The sequence below is a fragment of the Ochlerotatus camptorhynchus genome, unplaced genomic scaffold, assembly GCF_037179485.1.
Source record: "Ochlerotatus camptorhynchus isolate MF236.1 unplaced genomic scaffold, CSIRO-AGI_Acam_v1.1 ptg000367l, whole genome shotgun sequence".
Classification (NCBI taxonomy): domain Eukaryota; kingdom Metazoa; phylum Arthropoda; class Insecta; order Diptera; family Culicidae; genus Ochlerotatus; species Ochlerotatus camptorhynchus.
In genome coordinates this window covers 1,190,018-1,214,626 of record NW_027040855.1, presented here as the reverse complement: position 1 = coordinate 1,214,626, position 24,609 = coordinate 1,190,018, and the positions used below count along the sequence as shown (strand labels likewise).

At 42.2% G+C, this 24,609-nt stretch overlaps 2 protein-coding genes across 2 annotated transcripts in view; one reads left to right on the top strand and one right to left on the bottom strand.

Moving 5' to 3' along the window:
- Positions 1 to 24,609, bottom strand: part of LOC135709888 (leucine-rich repeat-containing protein 58-like) — a 302,215-nt gene that overhangs the window by 7,800 nt on the left and 269,806 nt on the right. The gene's annotated exons all lie outside the window — the stretch shown is intronic.
- Positions 15,521 to 24,609, top strand: part of LOC135709893 (uncharacterized) — a 119,478-nt gene continuing 110,389 nt past the window's right edge. The window contains exon 1 of the mRNA XM_065232343.1: positions 15,521 to 15,653. The gene's annotated coding sequence lies outside the window, so the exon portion shown is untranslated. The remainder of the gene's footprint in view (positions 15,654 to 24,609) is intronic.

Below are 24,609 nucleotides of genomic sequence, written 5' to 3'. Positions count from 1 at the left end.
GCTGAAAACGAAGAAGAACCAAAGAAAATTGAACAGTACGTTACGCCTCATGGCCATGCGAGTCGTGAGTGCGTACAGAAACATTTCGACGGAGGCAGTTTGCGTTATCGCCGGTATGATCCCAATCGGCATCACCTTGGCGTAGGACTACGAGTGCTATATGACGAGAGAAACCAGAGGAGTACGAAAAATGGTGAGAACGGTGTCGATGGCTAAGTGGCAGCAGGAGTGAGATGCAGCACAGAACGGTAGATGGAAACACAGTTCCTGTCTGGTCATGGCTGCTTCAGGAAGTACCTGCATCGCTTTGGACACACAACATCACCCGTAGTTTACTTGTAGGCTGAGTAAAATTTACCGAGCCTCATAAATTTTTTCTAATATGAGAAAAATTGACTAAAAATTTACTTATTCAAGAAGTATGCACTCAAAGAATAAATCACATATCCAGAGGAAAATATTCATTAGAATTTCGCATAACATTCATGTGATGTCATAATAGGGAATTGCACCACAAAATTACATGAACCTTATGGGTCAAATGAAATTTTAGTGATTTATCATATAGAACTCATGTGGTCACATGAATGTTATGTGAAATTCAAATAGATATCTAAGGTATTGAAATCTAAAAAATATAATGTGCAGCCCAATGGAAACTACATGAGAACTTTTTTCCTTATACTAACTTAATGTGTACATCGAGATGTTGCTCATATCAGAAAACAAATTTCTGTAAAAGCTCGGAAAGTTTTACTCAGTCTATGAGTTAACTATGTTTTCAAGAATATGAGTGAACTAATCTCAACTTTGAGTCGACCTCATCTCATTTGTCGTGTAATCTTAATTTATCTTTTTATTAATTGCTTTTAACGTTTACGCCGTAAATGGATGCATTCCAATTAGGTTCAATTCGTTAAAAGCAGGTCTGTTTTGCTCGAACATGACTTTTACTGACATTGAAAATTCCCATGTATTTCATGACCAACCTACACCCCCCCCCCCCCCCCCCCCCACCGTCACACGCAAAACTTCTGCTAATTTTATGCAGCCTATTTACAGACAAGGGAAGTAAAGCCGTTGGTTCCCGGTTCATGAGTTTGATGGGTTGATAGGTAGGGACCAGATGTAGGAGCTGCCTCCCTGGCGTCGGTAGCATTGGTGCTCAGCACGGAAAACAATATTGACGGAAAACAAATCAAGGAAAAAAAGAAGAATTGAGCACATTAAATTTAACATTCTCGAATAGATTTACCCCGCATTTATCTAACTTTGAAAAAGTCATTATGTGCGCAACGCACCACCCTCATCAACCGAAAAAATTAGCGCAAACCTTCCAAAATATTTTCAGAGGCACGTGCCCTTCCTTCCATGCGTAAACGAGAGCCCCAGAAATGAACCGTCGATTTAATATTTTCCGCAACAAAAGAAACAGACATTTCAAAGACGCTTCTTTATCGCTCTTATTTTCTCGCCTACGATTTTTATCTTTTCATCCAACCTCATATGCTCTGAAATCTCTTGAACCATCCCGATCAGCTGCTCACCGACGGTACGCAATTCCAATTCCAACCGTAACTTTAATCACAATAATTCACCCCTCAACATGCGAAACCTACCTGAAGGCTTACAATTGGAACTGCTGTGATGCACACTACTGCAGAAGTGGAAGAAGGAAGATGCCTCAACGGCTATTCCAATGTGCATCTAAGAAAGAAGAACGAAGACGAAGAAACAGAAGCTGTGCCGGTTGTCAAGCTGGGCCTCCTGGTTCGCAGCACAAAAGGAAGACACCCGCGTGACAAAAGGCAAATTGTGTCAACAAAATTGGTAACATGCCCAGCTTGATGATTGCTGTTGTGTTTCTGTGGCTCCGCTGACCAAAGTTGGGTCACTGACTTGGAATTTCCACTGATACCGAGCACTGAACTCGATCATATTGATCCAAATTTGGATGGATCCATCACCCAAATTCGGTATCGGATTAACAGTAAGGAACATTTGTTAGTCCTGAACAAAACAGTTCGATGAGCTTCGGCAGGGGCTGTCCGATAATTTTCTACTTCGTTACGGTTCACCTTAAAATCTCAGTTCCCATAACTAGTTGGTGTCCAGTTTGAGCCAATGAAAAAAAAAAAAAAAAAAAAAAAACAACTTTGTCTATCTCCATCACACACGGCTCTGGTCCGGTCCCGGTAAATTGGAATGATTTATGATGCTGAACATGTTTTCTCCTTCTCGTCACTAAACCTTTCAAATGCTCTTTTATTTTATTTTTACTCTTCCACCCGCCCAGCTTCATATATGCAGCAGCATCCAAGACCGTGCGAAGAAGCGAAACAGAGCACATGAATCGAGAATGATTCCGGCCTTCGCCATCCCCTGCTCCGTTCGGAGAAGTCAATAAAACTGTTTTGATGTTTATTATAATTAGTGCTTGTAAACACAGAGTGTCTCACACACCAACTGTCCGTCCTGATCCAAGCTCACCGATGATGAATTCCGCTAGTTGTGTTAAAATGTTTCCCCAAGCCCTATCAAGTGGCGCTGTGGACATGTCCACAGTGTTGGCGTGTCACATCCATAAAGCTCCAGGAGAAGCCGTTTGCTGGCAGCTGGATATCGGGCCTTCCGAAGATGATAATGTCCCTGCGATCCACCACCTCGGCGGAAATCCATCCTCCCAATCGCAGCCCCGACCGATGTCAAGTGATTAGGCTTTATTACCACGTGGGGGTCTTTTCTTTTGTGACGCGCATTCAGCAATACGCATATCGATAAAGAAGTCACAGTCAGTCGCCCTGGTCCGGGAGTGAGTTTTATGATGATTTTGGATTTATTACTTCGGAGATCGAATGTCTCTTTTAGCGTTCTGGTTTTGCTTTTCGCCTCCGAGGTGAAACAAGATAAATTTATGTCATTTCTGCTGATGTCGCCTTCCTACGCGAGATAACATTATGGCAATTGTCCCGATTGATGGCCGTTTGATCGATAGGAGAGTGTCAGCATTTGTATTCATCGGTGGATGGGATGGGTGCGATTGGAATGTGGCGAAATCCATCATGGTGACTTGTAATTTCGATGGAATATCTTGGATAATTATCATCTTGGTTTTTTTCCATCATCTTGTCATACTTATATGTTTGTTCTATAATACAACATATTCCAGTACGCAATCAGTAGTATGCTCTGTTAATGTTGGTAGACAAAACTAAGCTACTAAGTATATATTTTCTTCTTCCTGGCTATAACGTTCTTACCATAGCTTGTTCTTGCTCTTAACCCTCCGTTACTCGCGCTGTTGTACTTTGTACAACACACATAAATTTTCCATTGCCATTTTGTTGCTGAGTTACCAATCGATCTGAAACCAACGAGTATTCCTCAAAAAACTTGTTTTGATCTAAACAAGCTAAACTTTGATTACAGTAAGCACCTAAAAATGCGGATAATAGGGAAAATTTAAATAGAAACCGCGTAAACTGTGGGATTTGACTTAATTGATTACAACATGGAATATATCGAGATCCTGACCAGATAGAAAGTTACTGTCTCCGACAAAGTTGTTCAGGAGATCATAGCCTTGTTGCTAGTAGACAGTAGTTCAGAATTTTCTCACTACGTAGCGCTAGTATACATGTGAAATTCTCGCATGTGACATATCTCGAGATCCTGACCAGATAGAAAGTTACTGTCTTTCACAAAGTTTTTCAGGAGGTCAAAGCCTATTGCATGGTGCTCAATAGTTCAGAATTTCCTCACTACGCGACGCTAGTGTACACGTGCAATTCTAATATAAAATATCACGAATTCTCGACAAGATAGAAAGGTACAGTTTTCGGCATAGTTGTTCATGAAGTCAAGGCCTTTTCGCAGGTGGACAGTAGTTCAGAGTTTTCTCACTTCACGGCGCTACTATACATGTGAAATTCTCGCATATAAAATATCTGTAGATCCTGACCAGATAGAAAGTAAATGTATTCGGCAAAGCTTTTCAGGAAGTCAAGATCTTTTTTTGGGTGACAAAGGTTCAGAATTTTCTCACTATGCGGCGCTAGTATATACGTGCCTTTCTCGCATATTCAGTTCTAGATCTTGATCAGCTAGAAAGTTGCTGTCTTCGGCAAAGTTGTTTAGGGGTCAAGACTTTTTGGCTGGTAGACAGTAGTTAAGAATTTTCTCACCACGTGGCAAGTTTTTCGCTGAGATCCAGCAAAATAAAATACCAAGCTGCTCGGTGGTGCCCATCTTGGCATAAAATCTAAGTGTGTAGGTACATCCAAAGTCATAAAGAAAAGGCCTGATAACCGCTTTTCCTACGCTGCTAGGAGTGTGACGTCGAATTTATGGTTATATACACCTTATTCTAAATCTAAATGAGAAGAATCTATTCAGTTCGTCTAAAATGTGTAATGTAATGTAAAATGTATAAAATATGTACACACGAGTTAGCCACTCGAGCCAAAGGACTATCTCAGTCGTGAGATTGCTTTACTCAGTTACATATATGGAGAAATTTCAAAAGCGTAGTTCACTCACCGCTGAGTAACCTTCACTCCCGATCATAAGCTTAAATAAACCCCCAACATAAATTCAAATGTGTTTTGTTCAAAGCTCTCTCATTTTACGTCCTATTTTTGATCTCCTTACAATTTTTTTTTTATATTTTGCTGGATTTTGCCGAGCTGTAAAACCAGTAATTCTTCCAGCAAAATATTTTTGCTGAACGACCAGCAAATTGACCCTACGTAAAAGTGACAGCTGTTTACTGGAAATTCAACAACATGTACTGGATATCCAGCACATTAGAGTGGCAATGATATTGCTGAAAGACCAGTTAATTGATACAAAACAATTGAATTTGAATTTGCTTTCAAACTGATATAAAACTCAACTGTTTTTGGAAATTTATTACACGCATGAACATTTCACATGTCAGTCACATTGATTATTCACTTTTAGGCGTTGAATTAATTTCAAAGTGATTCTTAATTTCGTTCTATCTATCGACGGTTTTTAAACTCATTTGATGTTCAATCCGGCAATCTTTGCAGCTACCGGAGATATACATAGAATCGATGCAATCCATAGTAAATGCGAATATTCTAATTATATTTTACCTGTAATTCATGATTAGTTGCTCTCTTCAATAGAAAAACAGAATACGCGGGAGAGTGAACGGTGATGATTTTGACGTTTCATATAAGTTACTGAGCATCCAGTAAAATATCTCAAATTACTGAACATGCAGCAAGATATAGTTTTGCTGGAACTCGATTCCAAAATTTGGTGTGTAGGTTATTTGAATGGTATGAGTGGTATAGCATAAGGGTTCTACTACTACTTTTAATTTCAAATATTTATTTTCAACTCAATTCTGAGGAAATCAATCATGATGCTTCAGAGTACATTTTGAAAAAAGGTGTTATTTTGGGTGAACCTTTGGTATAGAAAATTTGAAAATTATATTGAGCAATTTGCCTCTTCGTATTTCCATTTAAAATCTTTCAAATGTTCTAAAAATAACGAAAATTGGACTTAAAATGACAAAGATATGAACATAACACATTTGAATGTTTTTTGAGGGTGTCCTTAAGCTTATAATCAGGAGCAGCGAATCCAAACACATAAAGCAACCAATGATACAGACAAAATGGTTGCTACGAGTACCATGACAAACTCTCTCTGTAACAAAGCTCGATCCGAGTGGCTAGTGATATATTGCTTGCCTGCTTTGTTGCAATATACACGGATGAGGACATAGCTTGATATGAATCGAGAAAAGACATAACAAAAAAAAATCCCATTAGCACACGTGTATCATGTTCGGCTTTACTTCGTGAAGCAGCTTGCCAACAATTTGCTCGTTTCCTTCTACCGCCCCGAGTGAGTTGTGTCGCACGGGCTACTTGTCATGAAAAAGAAGGAAGAAGATTATATCATTATTGCTTTGCACTTCTGACATAGCGTTATTATTCGATTCGTTGATCGCTTGTCATTTTGTCATTTGGAGATATTTTTGATTCCTTGATCAGGAGTTTACGATTTTATAAATTTCTCCATTCAACTGAGCAAAAGTGCCTCGCTCTCTGAGTTATTCTTGTTGTCCGTGCACACATAAATACAGGATTTTTGTTTTTATTTTGTTTTAGACGCCTAGATAAGACATTTTGAAATTAGACTTAAATGAAAGGGAGACTCTAAACATTCATTTGGTGGAAGTTTCGGCGATATTGATCTTTTAAGATAATGTTTTCCATCTGAGATACGTGTTACAAGTAATTTATCAGAGGTATACAAGTGGAACGACTCACCCCAATTTATGTATCCACAAATCTGCATGAAAATCTTCACCAGTAAAAGAAATCCAGAACATATTTGTCTTATCCCACTTAGGCTGATGTAAATTGTATTTTTAATTTTATGATATATGATATGCGAGAATTGCCAAGTTTTGATAAATTTCTGAACTACTTTTCATCAGCCAAAATATCTTTATCTCCTTAACACTTTAGCCAAAAACAGTAAATTTCTAGTTGTTTAGTATCTCGAGATATTATATATGCGAAGATTTCACGTATATCCTTGTGCCACGTAGTGAGAAAATTTTGTACGGTCGACCAACGAAAAAGTTTTGATCTCCTGGACAACTTTGCCGATGACAGTTTAGCAGGTTTCAAAATATATCTAATGCGAGAATTGCACGCGTATACAAGCGCAATTATGTGAAAAACATTGAATTTCTGCCCTCCTGAACAACTATGTCGAAGACTGTACCTTTATATCTTGTCGGGAACTCGAGATATTTTATATGAGAATTTCACGTGTATACTATTTAGCGTCCCGTAGTGAGAAAATTCTGAACTATTAAACACCAGCAATAGGATTTGACCTCCTGAAAAACTTTGCGAAAGACAGTAACTTTCTATCGGGTCAGGATCTCTAAACAAACCACATGCGAAAATTTCACATGTATACTAGCGCTACGTAGTGAGAAAATTTTGAACTACTTTTCACTAGCGAAAAAGTTATGACCTCTTGAACAACTTTGTCGACGACAGTAACTTTCTATCTGATCAGAATCTCTAGATATTTTACATGCGAGAATTTCGCGTGTATACTGACGCCACGTAGTGTAAAAATTCAGAATTATTGTGCACCAAGCAACAGGCATTGACCTCATTAACAACTTTTTCGAAGACAGTAATTTTCAACCTGTGCAGGATCTCAAGCTATAGCATACGCGAGAATTGTACACGTTAACTAGCGCCACGTGGTGAGAAAATTCTGGACAACTGTCCACCAGCCAAAAAGTGTTGACCCCTTGAACAAGTTTGCAGAAAACAGTAACTTTCTATCTGCTCAGGATCTAGAGCTATTGTATATGCGAGAATCGCATATATATATACTAGCACCGCGTAATGGAAAAAATCTGTACAACTGTCCACCAACGAAAAAATTTTGATTTCCTGAACAACTTTGCCAAAGACATTTACTCTCTATCTGGTCAGGATCTAGTGATGTATGACATGCGAGAACTTAACATGTATACGAGCGCTATCTAGTGAGAAGATTCTGAACTACTGTTCACCAGCGAAAAGTTTATGATCTCTAAAACAACTTTGCCTAAGACAGTAACTTTCTATCTGGTCAGGATCTCGAGATTTTCCATGTTGTAATCAATTGAGTCTAATCCCACGTAGTACGGACACCGTTTACGCGGTTTCCATTCACATTTTCTCTATTATCTGCATTTTTTGGGGGTAACTGTGATAAAAGTTTAGCTTGTTTAGTTAAAAACAAGTTTTTTTAAGGAATACTCGTTGGTTTCATATCGATTGGTAGCTCGGCTGCAAAATGGCAATGGAAAACTCGCACTGTTGTACAAAATACAACGGGCGAGTACTCGTGTTACAAAAGTTGGCGCGAGTAACGGAGGGTTAACTAAGTGTTCTTTGAAACACTTCCATAGCTATTAATTGCCAACCAATGCATGAATTTGTGTATTGTGTGGTAAGCATAACGATACTCTCTGCCTTTGATAGTTGAGGAAATGTTCAACCCGATAGATTTGCTAGTCCACAAATTGAGTGTCACATACTGCCAAACGGAGCTCTGGTCAACATCCACAGGGTTAAGCGGCGCCGGTGGTGTAGTGGTAAGCGTGATTACCTCTCACCCCAGCAGGCCTGGGTTCTATCCCAGTCGGCGTCGTCGGGATAATCTGAGGCATAACATCTCTGATCACGTCTTCCTTCGGAAGAGAAGCAAAGCCGTTGGTCCCCGGTTCATGAGTTGACGGGTCGATAGATAGGGTCCAGGTGTAGGAGCTGCCTCCCTGGCGTCGGTAGCATTGGTGCTCAGCACGGAAAACAAGATCGACGGGAAACAAATCAAAGGAAAAAACAAAAAAACATCCACAGGGGGTAGACAAAATGATTGAGACAGGCAAAATTTTGTCAAAATTCAAATGACCATAACTTTCCGAAAAATGGTCCAAATTTTATGATTCCAATTTAAATCGACAGGAAATGTATCGAAGTTTGAATCAGAATTCAGTTTATTCGGGGGCATGTCAAAAATGATTTTTTACACTGATTGGTATTTTTTTTTCTTGCGCCGACTGGGATTGAACCGAGGCCTGCTGGGGTGAGAGGCAATCACGCTTACCACTACGTCACCAGCGCCGCTATTGCTTGTGTGTGATTTTTTCCTCATCAACTAATCACGAGTAGCGATGGTCATCTTGAAGCAGGTTGTAGGTCCCCCGGGGAGTGGCCTATTGAGACCATGACCGGAACCATATCAATATGGATTTCATATTTCATGATTTTGGGTCGATTCTCTACTTGACCATCAAACTGTCGAGCTCGAGTCGTTCGATGTTTTAAGTCGGTCGTTTGGTCGTGGTACCCGTCGCAAGTTTTCCCTTCTCGCCTCTCTTGTGGCAGTCGCTAAATCGGCGGTAGTGGTGCAACAATTGAATGTCTCCACTCACCCGTGGGTCGCCAAAGTTTGGATGCAACCGCATCCGTTCAAGATGCCCCGAATAGGCCTCGCAAGCAAGCTGGTTCCAGCAACCACACGGAAGGTTGCTTCAGAGTAATCCGTTCTCGGCACTCGGCGAAGAAGCAGATATAGATCCAGTTGAGAAACGGGAAAAAGTGCCCCCACTGTTCACCTCGACGAAGGAACTCGCGTTGCTCAGGAATGAGCGGGCAAAAAATCAAATATACCCGCTGTTCAAGCTGTGCAGCACGGGGATCAAAATCTTGTGCTTGACACTGGCGGACTACAACGCTGTTGGCACTTTTCTTCAGCTGAACCGGTTTGAGATTTACACTTACGACGTCCCTGGAAGCAAACCACTAAAAATGATGATCCGTGGTCTTCCAAATCTCTCTGTTTTGGAGATAAAGCGGAATAGGAGCACCTTCATCTGCAGCCAATCAACATTTTTCCCATAGCGAGACGTGATGAAACCAGTGCATTCCGGGACCAGTTGTACATGGTGCACTTCGATAAGCTCTGCGGCAGATTCGCACGCTGTTCAACATCGTGATTCATAAGGAGCAGTATCGCTGACATTTGGGTACGAACAATTGTCACATGAAGGCTCGTTGTGGCAAATGTGCTGGGGCTCACAATACTACCGCATGCAAGAAGGAAGAAGAAGCTGAACCTAAGTGTGAGAACTGTGATTCCAACCATCTGGGCAGCGATAGGAGATGTCCCAAGCGAGCGGTCTTCATCCAGATCCGTCAACGGGCTGGTCGACACCACAATAATCGTGCTCCTATTGTCAACATGGACATGTTTCCAGTACTTCAGGCTCGTCGTATGGCCTCGAAGCGACGAACTAGTGATCCTCGTGACTGAGGTGATCATAATCTTACGCACCACCAAGACACTACCTGATCAGCTTCGTGCAGTTATGTCCTTCGTGCAAAAATATGGACCGTGAAGCCATCAAAATAGCCAACTGGAACGCTTGCTCGCACAAGAGCAAAATCATTGAGTTCGTTGATTTCCGCAATGAACATGGCATAGACATCGCCGTCATCACTGAAACACACCTGAAGCCGGAGATAAATGTTCACCTCCCCGATTTTCGGCTCGTAAGACTACACCGGACCAGCTCCTGCGGAGGAGGAGTGGCTATCGCATTAAGAAGAAATATTGCCTTTAGAATGCTACCGAGTTTCCAGCTGAAGATGATCGAAGCGGTGGGTGTGGAAGTATTCACTCCTGTCGGCCCTATTACCATCATTGCGGCATACTGTCCAATCAAGTCACCATCAGGGACGGGTCGGCAGCATACCTGCGGAGAGACATCATCAGACTAACTTGACGCCGTGAGAAGTACATCATCGCTGGCGACCTGAACGCCAAACACCAGGCTTGGGGCAACAGTTGACATAACCAAAACGGCACAATCCTGAACGACGACCTGCAAGAGGCTCACTACACCATAAGAGCGCCGGACTCTCCCACCCACTACCACTACGCAACTACCATCGCGTCAGCTGGCATCAGTTCCAACACTGTGTCGACTCCACTGTCGACTACGGTGTGCTTCTGGAGACGCCTGAAGACGTTGACCAGTGTCTGAATTCCATCGAGGAGCCGATATCCCGAGCTAGGGAACAACACGTGCCAGTATCCAGACAGGCGAGCAATAATCTGAACCTTGACAGATCTACCAAAGACCTTATAAGACTCCGTAACACCATCCGAAGGCAGTACCAACGCTCTGGTCTGCCTGTCCTTAAGGCCCACTGTAATCGCCTAACAAAAACCATCCATGGACCTCATAAATCAGGACGTTGCTAACAGGATCGGCTCTCTCCCAGATTGTGGAAAGCCCTTTTGGAAACTAACCAAAATTCTTAAAAATAAGCCAAGACCCATTCCACCACTGACCCCACTGGATAGTCCCGGCGACCTGATAACTCCTGAAGAGAAGGCTGCCGCGATAGGTCAACACTTCGTCAGCTCTTATAATCTCGGACAAAACATCGTCAGCCCTCACGAAGCTGAGGTTGCTGAAAACGAAACCAACCTCCATCAGATTCCCAATATTTTTCCAAGGAATCCGAGATTATTGCTGATGAACTGTTGGCCTACATCAAATCATCTAAAAACATCAAGGCCCCAGGTTTCGACAACATCCTGAATCTGGAACTCAAACACTTGATTTCCAGATTCTACAACCATCTGGCACTGATTTTTAATCTGTGCCTCCGACTTGGCTGCTTTCCCTCGTGCTGGAAGTCATCTAAAGTCATACCCATCCGGAAACCTGGGAAGGATCCGTCCTCTCCTTCAAGTTATCGACCAATCAGCCTTCTCTCAGAGTTATCAAAACTGTTCGAAAGAGCAGTGTACCACCGGCTCCTAACATCTGCCTAATATCGCAGAAAACAAAGGAAAAAAGTCGTACGTTGGAATGAAAAAAAAAATCACAATTTTAATTTTTTTTTCAAAAATTTAGTAATATTTTTCAGTGTATTTTTTTTCCTTTAAATTTCAATCAATTCTTTTCAACTTCTTCTTAGACACAATTTGAACGCAGTGGTTCAACTCCCCCCAACAAAAAGACACAATTTTGATACAATAAGCGGTTTTAATAAACAGTAAGAATTTTTTAATTCATTAAAATTAATATGTAAAAACACATACGTCCTTTTAAAAAAATATTCTTGAGTCAAAATGTTCTCGTGAGCTGTAGAAAAGTCATAATCTCCAATGCTGAAAACATGTTGAAAGTTTCTTGCAGATCGGAAAGAGTCGTGCCAGATTTTGACTTTTTCTGGCAGATTTCACCTGGAAATGTTCCTTTAAAAATGACTAAATTTATGTAACTCGACGATAATCATCAATACCCAGTACACATCACGAATCAACATGACATGAGTAGTAATTCAAGATATCCGGTTACCTGAACAGTTTCCTTTGAATAATCCACGAACCCAGTCCGGATTTCTATTAAATCAGTGTCATTAACTCGTAAAAGCCATGTAGCCGCACTAAAATCGCCCATAATTTAGCAACGCTTCCCACAATGTTACATAGATCTATCACACCCAATAACCATTTGGCAAATTTCACGTCCTTGCCTGGTGGCCTTTCTCACGGACCACTATTCAACTTCAACGCAGCCTTAATGTCTTAATATGAATATCGATTGCGCGCCTAATGAACTGCCATAAATAAACAAAACGCGGCTTTCTATAAAAGCCCATCTTCAAACCACCCCCCACACCTCTTATCCGAATACAAATCCGATCTATCGATCGATCGATCGACCGACCAACCGACCGATCGATGCTTGCACATATGGCACATGTGCGTGTCTCTGTTGTTTGATCAAGACAAAGCAGAAAAGCGTAAGCATTATGCAAATAAAATCGTCATTTTGAGCAAATCATCAAACAAACAACCAGATGTGAATAAACATTAGAGGAAGAAGATCGAACGAGCTCCGTTGGATTGGAGGAAGACAAAGATGAAGACAACAAAAATGTGGCTCTAATCTCTTTCCATTGTAGCACACGCGCGTTTCGTCAGGATTGGCCTCTTGAAGGATGATAAATCCTTACGTCCAGGTTGGAAGTTCATTCCACAGCGCTTGTTCAATTTAAACGATATTTCTACAGGTTCAACCCTGAAAATCTAGCGGGAAACGCGATGTGCCGCCAGCAGGTCTATGCCCTCTAGTATAAATGCAACATTACGAAAATGTCTACAAGGCACACATTGCTTATGCTTTTGTCAGGATTTCTCTCAGTCATGCATTTCTCGTTCGTTTTTTCTTCTGTCGTTTTCTAATGATCCCGATCAGCTGTGCCATATTGTGGTAAGAAGTGAGATTTTTTTCCTTCCTTCATTCTTAATGCTCGGAATTGCAGCTCATTCATGAGCAGAGGTGAGGTTTCCCTTTAAATTTTTAATCAAAAATCTTCGGAGGAAGGAACAACAAAAGCAAAAGGACGATTATGTTTACATATACTCGGCTTCAACGGAAAGGAATCGAATCAATTAGCTTTCCTTCAGAGTGCCGCTCGTTTTGGACTATATGGGTCGTTGGGATTGCGTCGATCTGATGGCAGCTGATCGAATCTGGCTCCGCCAGCTGGGGAGTATTGGCATCACCTTGAGATAATCCTGTTGCACACAGGAGCACTTGGTGTACTGTGGATTGAGAATCATATATTGTTGGAACGGAGATGGTCAAAGGTTCGGACCTTTAATAGCAAGCACCATACGGGCAAAACTATTGAAAATCATATTGATGCAAATATTTACGACGATTTCACGTTTCTATATTTACCCTCATTTCCCTCTTATGTTTGACTACAGCAGCAGATGGGGCCTATTCCTCGACAACTTTCGCCAAGGCGATTGTTATTTGACTCGGAATAATCCATCGGATAGTACAATGTTAGTGAGGAGCGACCCTGTATTGATGACCTCCGAAGATATTGTTGAGATTATTGACGAAACTTGTGCACTAATAGAAAACATGTGAAATGTACAAATCTGTAACTTTTTGACAGTGTTTCTTTGACACCTTTCTCTTAGCAGCTCATGTACATGGAACCATTTCCTGATCTCGTTGACGACCACCTCATTTTTCCAGTATAGGCACATAGTAGCTTAATTTAGTATCGCAGCTCGCACTTGCTCGGATTTACTGGCAATTTTCTGTAAAATCTACTTCAAGCAGTTACCAGATGGCTCGAGTTATGTGTCTCAATGAACACCCGTTTGTCTTGAATTGCAATTTTATTTTGACGTACGACTACGTCTTTGATTTCTATATGGGGGTACACTTTGTGAAAACCGAAAATGGAACATGTAACGAAATCATGAAAGATTTTGAACGTTAATTACTCAGCTGCCCCTGGATCAATTTCAATAATTTTATCACCAATTGATCAGAAATATTTCCACGCATCCACGCAATAATATTTTTCAACTATTAAAACTATTGAAACTATTGGAAAAGTGGTAAATGACAAGCATTGTCCAAAAGCATCGAAATATTTACTGATTCCTCAAAAAAGTCATCAGAGAATCGTTTCTGGACAAAACATGTCGATATAGCATTGCTGCTTCCCCAGTACTGTCAAAAGAGAGAGCTCAAGCAACACACGTCCATCATAATAAGTTGCTACAACTTGATTGTGACTGAAATAAGTCACATACTAGTAACCACAACTGTTCAGTGACAAGTGTGTTGCTAGGGAGTCGTTAGTAGACGAAACAAGTCGAAGTGACATTTGCCTGAGATCTTCGGGCGTGTGTGAATAGGGTGGATACAATTGCGTAACATTTTGCATACTCATTGCCTTATTCAGAACCACACCCCCCAACAACTACACAAAATGCTCTCCAGAGATGTAATCTTGTAACCAAACGTGATTTGATCGATCGATTTTCTATTTCGTTAATAACTCGACGTCAAACACATTCATTGATACGTTTGTTGTTCTGGATGATACAAGAGCATAGCAGAAATAGTGCGAAATAGTTTAGTGGTCATCAAAAGAGGGAATCGATGAAGAAAATTGACTTTCACCCCTCTGCTTCTAAGCCCCTTAATTCAGTCGTCGTCACAGCAATGAAAACTAGCATCGCACCGCTTCTTGGGTTAAACTTGCTGGTTGCAATTCTGCTGTTCGAAATTTTCAAAGGACCACCAAAAACATGAAATAAAGCTATTTTCTAGGGATGCCCAAAAGTCCAGTAATTCGATTAATCTATAATCGTAAAGATGTTTCCAGCTATTCGGTTAAATAATTATCAAATTTTCAATTATTCGAACAGGCATAAGGAGGAGAAGAATGCAGCACGGGTGAGAATGCTGCAACACCGCACGAGATTCAATGTGGAGCTATACAGACAAGCGCGGAACAGACAAAACTCGGTTTTTCGAAGGAAGAAGCGTCAGCAGGAAGACCGAGATCGCGAGGCGATGGAAAATCTGTACCGCGTAAACGACACACGGAAGTTCTACGAGAAGCTGAATAGTTCGCGCAAAGGCTACGTGCCGCAAGCCGATATGTGCAAGAACTTGGACGGTAACCTTCTCACGAACGAGTGTGAGGTGATTGAGAGGTGTAAGCAGTACTATGACGAGCACCTCAACGGTGAAGCAGCAGAAAACGAAGGTCGCACGGCAACAGACTTTGGAGCACGCGCAGAAGACGAGCGGCTACCGGTCCCTGATCTTCAAGAAGTTGAGGAGGAGATCGGTCGGCTGAAGAACAACAAAGCAACTGGTATAGATCAACTACCAAGTGAGCTAAAGGGTGTCCACGATGAAATTGCCACACTATGAAATTGCTCTAACTTTTTAACCGTTGGGTAGAATTTAATGAAAATTTGGGTGGATTTAGTTCATAGTGCATTATTTACAAAGTTTTAAAGTCCTGTGATCAAAACTCGCGGAAATGGAGTCGAAAGAACAGCTCGTGCGTGATAAAATCTTGCGCATTCATCACGAGAACAAGGATCTCTCGCATCGTTCCATCGCTAAAACGTTGGGAATCGCGAATTCCACGGTGTCGCGAGTGATTAAGCGGTTCGAGGAACGGTTGACCACCGATCGGAAGCCCAGAAGTGAAGGAAAAAGTATTCCGTACAACGTAGTTGGGGCTTTCAACCGAAATCCGAACGCCTCCGTTAGGGATGTGGCTAAGAAGCTGCACCTAAGCCGAAGTTTTGTCCAGAAGGCCAAAACTAAGGCTGGGCTTCGAACGTTCAAGGTACAAAAGGCCCCCAATCGCGACGAGAAGCAGAACAAGTCCGCCAAAACCCGTGCCAGGAAGTTGTACCTCAACATGCTGACGAAAGTTGAATGCTGCATCATGGACGACGAAACATATGTGAAGGCCGACTTCAAACAGATCCCCGGCAACCTGTTTTTCACGGCCAAGGATAAGTTCAGCGTTCCGGAGCATGTCCGCACTCAGAAGATGTCCAAATTTGCGAAGAAATTCCTGGTTTGGCAAGCCATCTGCACGTGCGGGAAGCGGAGTGCACCTTTCGTGACCCAGGACACGATGAACGGACAGGTGTACATAAAAGAGTGCCTCCAGAAGCGGCTGCTTCCTCTCCTGAAGGCCCACAATATCCCAACAATCTTCTGGCCGGATTTGGCCTCATGCCACTACTCCAAGGACGTGCTGAAGTGGTATGCGGACAATAAGGTCAATTTCGTGCCGAAAATGTTCAACCCTCCCAACACTCTGGAGCTCCGCCCATCGAGAAGTACTGGGCGATTATGAAGCAGCACCTTCTTAAACGACCTAAGGTAGTGAAGACAGTCGAGGAACTGAAGAAAGTATGGGTTTACATGCAAAAAACGGTTGATTCACAGGTTGTGCAGAATCTTATGGCCGGGGTTAAGGCCAAGGTGCAGGCATTTGCGTATGGACTGTAAATAAAATACGAGTAAAATGGTAAAATGAAGTTTAATAGTTATTTCTCAATCCCTGAAAATTTGATGGCAATCGGATGAAAACCCGAATTTTGCGAATCAATTTTGTGTGTGGCAATTTCATCGTGGACACCCTTTAGAGTAGAACTATGACGTGAAACAGGATCATAAATTCACCGAAAAAAGTGTTAAGCGTTTTTCTGATAAAGGATAAGATTTACCAACTTGTTGAGAGAAGGAGTTTAACGAGAAAATCTAAAAAGGGGAGGAGTTTTAGCTGGGTGGACACTGATATTCTGCGGCCTGTCACAGACACCAGTTCAACTCCTGTCCAGCAGCAGACGGGCCGAGACTCTTGCGAGTGCCCAATCATTGAACCGCAGAATATGGGATTGTCCGGCCCGATTTGCTGATTCAGCTGTCTACACGTCATCATCATCTTCCAAAGGCTTTGAGCCTGTACTACCATTGGCCCTTTTCAGGGCCACCAAGGTTTTCCAAAAAAGGTAAATTTCTGAACACGTCCCAACTAAAATTCATATCAAAAGGTTCTTTTCAGAGCAATCATAGTTATACTAAAGAGTATAAACAGAGAAAACCCCGCTCAAATTCCTATTCCTACACAAAACACAAGCTCTAGCTGCAGTTAACAAATAACATTTATTATAAAAGATCACGTAGTCCTACGTCACCATTGCCTACAACCCCATAGGGCTGTCCCTTGTAGTTTTATTTTTGCAATATATTTTTTTATAAAACATTCTAGTTGTTATCGGTCTTCTCTGAAATCATGACCCTGTCATAATCTCAGCGCTAGGTGGCATCGCTAGCTCGCGAATCGTTTTTACACTTACGTGACAGGCCGACAGTGTTTGAGCGACTTCCCTGCTGACGACATCCCACGTGCCCTCCTCTCGACACATCCCGAAGACATTCTCTGCGTTAAGGACAGGCATCGTCCTTCGTACTACTTCAAATCGAGGACAGTCGAAGACCACGTGCTCCAGCGTTTTGTCCACATTTCCAAACTCCGGACAGAGGGGGTAACGTGTCCGAAGCAACCGTGACCAGACAGGAACTGCGTCAGGTGGAAGTTTACCTCTCCATGCTTCCTGTTCACCCAGGTTAATAATGATTCTATTAACCGATGATGCCTTCTACTGTTATCCGCCGAGTCCCATTCCTATTGCAGATTAGTTATCGACTCCGCTCTCACCAATGTTCGTACTCCTCTGATTTCTCTCCGATAATAGCATTCGCTGTCCTCTGCCAGGGTGATGCTGATAGGGATCATTCTGGCTATAACGCATACTGCTTCCGACAAGATACTTCTGTACGCACTCCACGCTCGCATGACCATGCGCCGGTACGTACTGTTCATTTTCCTCAGATTTGCCTGATTTCTAGCGCTGCAACCCAGGCTGGACCTCCATAGCTCATTATAGACGTCTCTTGTTACTACTTGGTCCAGAATTGTTCGACATGATTCTTGCTACCGCTGGACCTTCGTCACCTTCTCGCAGGCTTATTCGAGGTGGCTATTGACGTTTAGTCAGTCGTCGATCATCATTCCCAGGTATTTCAGTACGCGCTTCGAAGTTATGGCGTGCTCCACGACGGTTATTTCTGCCCGCTATACCGCTTTGCAGTTGCAGACCAATAACACTTCCGTTTTATTGTGGGCCATCTGCAACTTCGCTCCTTCCTTCCAGTTACCAATCGTGTCGACCAGCTCGGTCGCCAACATTTCCACCTCTTCCAGCGTCTCGCCTGTTACCGTCAAGACGACGTCGTCCACACAGTCAACGATTTCGACTCCTTTGGGCAGCTTCAGAGTCAGCACGCCGTTGTACATCCCGTTCCAGAGCGTTGAACTAAGGATGAAGACTTGTGGATCTCCCACCGTGATCCAAATCGATCTTTGTCCCATGCCTGTCTCGTAGACCAGAACCAGGTTCTGAAAAATAACTCCTTAGAATCCTGCACGGGTAATCAGGGACCCTCATTCTATGCAGCGCTTCGGCGAACGCAATCTTGACGTCGCCTTCTGTTAGGACGCTTTCTCGACTCTCTCGACCACTGTTCGAAATGCATTCACCGTTGATCTCCCTTTCCGGAATACGAACTGCCTCTCCGACAATCCGTGCTCACTCTCCTTGCATTTCGTCAGCCTGTTTAGGATGATCCTCTGAAATATCTGTAGTCTGATTTCGGGGGACCGTTCTCAAAATGAATTTTCTTTTGGAGAAGGCTGTATCAAGAGTGAGTTTATTCAACTATCCAATTACACACGCATGCATGGTGAACTACTTGGAGCAACCTAGAAGTGCGATCGTGCAAAAAATATCGTAACTGCTTACAAAGCATATGTGCAGTTGGAGACCACAGTGCTTTGCCATCATGATACGATGATAGTTGATTTGTTTTGTTTTATCAAATATGCATCGCAGCTATGGCAGATTATGCACGAGTACGGATTTCCGGATAAACTGATCCAATTGGTGAAGGCAACGATGGATCGAGTGATGTGCGTTGTTTGAGTATCCAGGACACTCTCGAATCTCTTTGAATCTCGAATTGGGTAACGGCAACGTGATGGACTTTCGTGCTTGCTATTTAACATCGCGGTAAAAGGTGTGATCAGAAGAGCTGGGATAGACACGAGTGGCACGACCTGCAGGAAGGCCATCCAGCTTCTTGGCTTCGCCGATAACATCGACATCATGGCACGGAACTTTGAGACGATGACGGAAACGTACATCAGACTGAAGGCTGAAGCTAGGCGGATTGGACTTGTCATCAAAGCATCGAAGACAAAATACATTAGAGGAAGAGGTTCTAGGGAAGACAATGTTAGCCTCCAACCCCGAGCTCAGATTGACGGTGTCGAAATCGAGTTGGTGGATGAGTTCGTGTATTTGGGCTGGTGACCGCCGAAAATGATACCAGCAGAGAAATTCAAACACTCATCATCATGCTTTGGACTTCGGAGGACGCTCCAGTCAAATAAAATTCGCCATCGTACGAAGTTGAATGTCTACAAGACGCTGATTAGACCGGTGGTCCTCTACGACCAAGAGAGCTGGACTACCCAAGCCACATTGCAGGCTTTATCGAGGTTTTATTGCATTCTACAAGTCTAAATTATTGTCTACAGAACCCTCATAAAGCCAAAATTGTTGCTTGGGTATGCTCGTGGAGGACGAACGCGCCCTTTTGTGTTTTTGAACGGAAGGTGTTGCGCACCATCTACGGTGAAGTGCAGATGCATGACGAAACGTGGAGAAGGCGAATGAACCACAAATTGCACCAGCTGCTGGTAGAACCATCCATCCTCCTCACTGCAAAAATTGGTTAACTACGGTGGGCTGGACACGTCGTAAGAATGCCGGACGACAACCCTGTGAAAATGGTTCTGGAAAGCGACCCAACCGGAACAAGAAGAAGGCGACGTGCGGAATCTTCGCAGGCTACGAGGCTGGCGAAGTGTGGTCATGGATCGAGAAGAGTGGAGACGACTTCTTCGGACAGTAGAGGACAACAAAGCCTTAGCCTGATTGGCAAGGTAAGTAAGTATCGCAGCACTCGGGTAATGACCGTGTTGCTAGATTTGGGGAATGTACTACACCCCTCCAAGAGTTTTCCGAGTATATCCAGTAGACATATACAGCCATTCCCTAGCAAAACGATATAGCGGTTCTCAGAATTTCGTAACTTTTTTTTTTAGTTTTGTTCCTTATTGCAAAATATTGGACCCGTATTTTTTTATTTTGTCATTAGGGAGACCATTTGCATGTTAGGGTGGTCAAAAAATCGATTTTTTCAAAAATGACTTTTTTCAAAAATTCATAACATTTGAACCACTGGACCGATTTTAAAGATCAAAATATCAAAAGAAAGATAATCATAGCGACTATAACATGGCGATTTAGAGCGACTTTTACATGGTTACGATGGATGGTAGTCTAGTCGTATAGGTGTGAGCATGAGCATGAGCATTGACGACCAAAGATTTCAGTAGTTGCTACTCCGTGATTGACGAGATTTAGCGAAATTCGCACAAAGAACCATATGAATTGGGCTAGGGACTAGCAATCCATTCTCAGTGTACAAAATCCAGAGAATCCATATTTTTGAGGTCAATAACGGCGCCAGCCACGTCCCCTTACGGTCATCGGGGAGGGAAAGGATTGTTATTTCAACAACCGTTGCTACTAGTGACCGTATACTTCTGCATCTCCATGGTTGTCACGGGAAGGACGTTTCGTTAGTAGGAAGGGTAAATTAGATCTGGATTCTCATTGGAAAGTGATGCGATCTTTCAAAACCTGTTAAGCAAATGACGTGACCCTATCAACTCAGTAATGTAAAGAGGCTTGGGTTTTAACCCACGATTTTCTGGTCAGTAAGCAAAAACGGTCGCTCTAAGGCCACCGTGGCCCTTACAACACAACAAGTTACAACCGACGATCGTTCATTATCGGCTCCAAGAAGCTATTACAATAAAATGAGACCAACATTACATTCATTTCCCCTACTTATTACTTTTCTGAATCGTTCCTCCAATTTCTGTTATAATGATTTTCTACAATAGAGGCCTGGATATATATACTTAGTAATGTAATGAGGCTTGGGTTTTAACCCATGATCTTCTACTCATTAAGCAAAAACGGTTGCTCCGGCCTCACATCACCACAATCTAGGACTAACTTAACAAAAAACTATTCAAATGAAGTGAAGTCACCGAAAGCAGTTAACGATGCTTTCCAAACTGTATTACGAATACACCCTTTAGTCTAGTCGCATAGGTGTATTGAGTAAAAACCCAAAACTTTAAAATATAACTAAAAAACGAGAAAAAAAACACATGCTTGTTTTTTATGTGTTGTGTAAAAAGCCTAAATTTTCATGGATAATTATAAAAATACATTGCACCCTCTGTCTACAAACCGTGAAAACCATAAAAAAACAAATACAATCCATGTTTTTCAAAACAAAATCCCGGTTTTATAAGATACTATTTTTCCTAAAAAATATTTGCAATTACCTTTCATTTGATATTTTGATCTTTGAAATCAGCTCAATGGCTCAAAAGTTATAAATTTGTGGAAAAAGCTGTTTCAAAAGTATAACTAGCGTCGCTGTACCCCGGACGGATTTGGAGTTCTCTAAAAAATTGAGACATTTTTCTGTCGTAACTCGGAAAGCATGTGAGGCAACATTACAGAAGTTGGTCAACCATTTATGGTATGTACCTTTCCGAGGAGTTGATACCGTTGGCTCTGTTTGATGGAAAACTCGCGGATGAGGAAAGGAAAGCATTGGTAGAATCTGTTAGTCTGAAATTTGGAGAAGAAAAACCAAGGATTAAATTGTTAGTAATATACAATGACATAACTGAGCTTAAACTGTAATAGTTAGGAACAAGGAATTCTATTATTTTTTTCAATATATATATACTATCCATATCGAGTGCTTTCCTTGCGGTTCCCGTCAATTAGTTGGAAAATGTAGAAAGCTACCTTCGAGCAAAAGAATTTGTTGATAATCTAATTGTTAACGATAATGCAGAAAGAGGGGAAAAGTTGATGCAATATTATAAAAGGATCATTACAAACACAGAAGATAGCACAAACACAGAAGAAGCCTTGATTGATTTTTTTTTTAATTATAGAGATTTTTAGCCATATGGCTAGATCATCTCTTAAGATAGTACAAAAAAGAGAAAAAAAAATGGGTTTTCACAAGGAGATTCCCAATCTTGGCTGCGGTACATTTATCTTGCTAGAATGAAAAGGTGTAGAAAACTACCAAAAGGGCCAACAAACTGGAAATACAAACATGGAACACTCAGATATTGTAGTAAAGGTTCGCCTCCTTTAGAAAGGTGATGAGGGTGGCTTCTGCCGGGGACTCGTCGCCCAACAGGTTCCCACTGCTGATTGACTCCAAGCCGAAGGTCCTCCAGCTCCGCGCAGTTCACGAGGATGTGCTCTACGGTGGCTGGCACTCCGCAGGTTTCGCATGTCCTCCGGAACGGTGTTCCTCCGAAGTTGTGGGAGACTCTGCTGTGTCAGGTGCGCAGCCTTGACAGCACTCGTTGTTCTCTTAGGTTTGGTCGATCCTTCCAGGTTCCGGTGGTCACCTTGATCTTCCGAAGGTGGTGTGTCCTGTTGTTCCTCCACTCGGTGTCCCAGGCTCTCTGAACCGTCCGCTTGATCCACTTTTTAACATCTTGGAGCGGTACATTGCCGGTGGACCTGGGTCCAGTGTGGGAACGAACGATCCTGTTGTTTCCCGACGTTTTAGCGAGAAAGGCAGCGGCTTTGGTAGCAGTAGCTGCGGTGAAAAGGTAGGATACCGGCTTCAACGCACGCAACGGGGTAGAGGGCAAGAGACCGGAGACTGTTCGAACGTAGCCATTGTACACCTGTTCCAGAATCTGGACGGCTTTCTCGGCGGCAAGTCATGTGAAATTTTCACCGTACAGTAGGCGACTGTCGATGATGGCTCGAGCTACGTGGAAGCGGATTTCATGATTGTTTGATCGGTGGGGGTGGGAGATGGTCTTAATCAGGTTGGACCGACTGCGACAGTCCTTCTTTACTTGTTGGAATCGAATAGCACTCCCAAGACCCTCATGGTGTTTTTTGTCGGTATTGCTTGTTGTTAAATCATGATGGGCTGTCCGTTGTTACGATGCCTGGTGGTACATATATGGCAGCGCACGCTCTTGCCGAAGGAAAGCTGGAAACCAACAGAGTCAGCCCATCTGACCACCGAGGAGACTGCCGCTTGCGCTCTCAATTTCGTCCTCTGCAGGATGGAACCCACCGTTACAATGAGTACGTCATCCGCGTAGACGAAGATGTAAACGAAAACGTAGACGAAGATGTTGATTGCAGCTGCTCCCACACTTGGACCCTACCAATCGGCCCATCAACTCATGACTCGGAGACCAAAGGCAAGTAACAATTCAAGCTGAACAGTAAGAACAGAAGCTGATTATTGGTTTATTTAAGGTGTACAAAGCTGATTAACAGTAGGCTGAATATATAGTTAGGCTGAAGGCTGAATTATTCAACCTTAATAAGTTAGCTGATCTAAAGATTGAAAAAGCCTTATTTTAGCTTAACACTACTCCACAAACCAACAATGCACTACACATATTTTTGTAGCCTGATTTGTTAAATGTAGTCAGTGTCACTCGTAGCATTTCTGGCATTTTATTTCTTCTAAATTCACTGCCTGCCTTTCTAATACCAAGCAGCGGCAGCAGTAGAGAAAATGTAAAGGAGCTTTTTTAGGATGACTCTAGGTAGAAGTGGGCTGTAACGACGTCGGGAGTATTAACATTTGTATTCCCGTGTTTTGGCTGCTATATTGCACTGAATTTTCAGACAGAATTCTAAAAATATAACTAAATTATGGCACTAAAACAGGTTCCACATGACCATCGAAATGTGTTAACTCCACTTGAAAATGAAATGAATGTTTTATTGTCTCCAGATGTTGTTTACAACTCTACATTGCTGATATTCAACTTAAATTTGACGTGTTTCAAGTTAATGATCATACCTTTTGCCACACATATGCTTAAGTGGTCCTGTAGGTTTGATTGATGCCTTGAATCAGCGACTGCCGGTTCGAATCCCGATATGCAAAGGTAATTTTTAAACTTATAATAACAATATAGATATGTAAATCCAATTAGTCAGCACCTTGTTGCAGTCCCATAAAAATATATAAGATATGAAGCGGTCTTCCATATATTTTTTAAATCAAACTAGAAGGCCGATCAAGGGTTGGTAAAGACTGTTATTTAATGCTTTAAAAAGCTTATTGGCTGATTAAAATCATCATATTAAGATGTTTAAAAGCTGAAAAAAGGTTAACGTGGTATATGTACAACAATTATTCAAACTAAGGCTGAACTAAAATTGATTGAACAACACATGTTAGCATTTCCAACCAACTCTGAAAATCGCCAACTTCGCGTATGAAGTAACATAAAAACACTTTGAATGTAACAACTCAAGGCGGGAGTAACCGTCAACAATGCTGATGATGGTACAGCACGCAACAACCACCCTACTGCCTTCTCTCTGAGATGACCAAGTTGGTCATGACGAGAGGAGCAACACAATAGTTGGGTAAAGAAG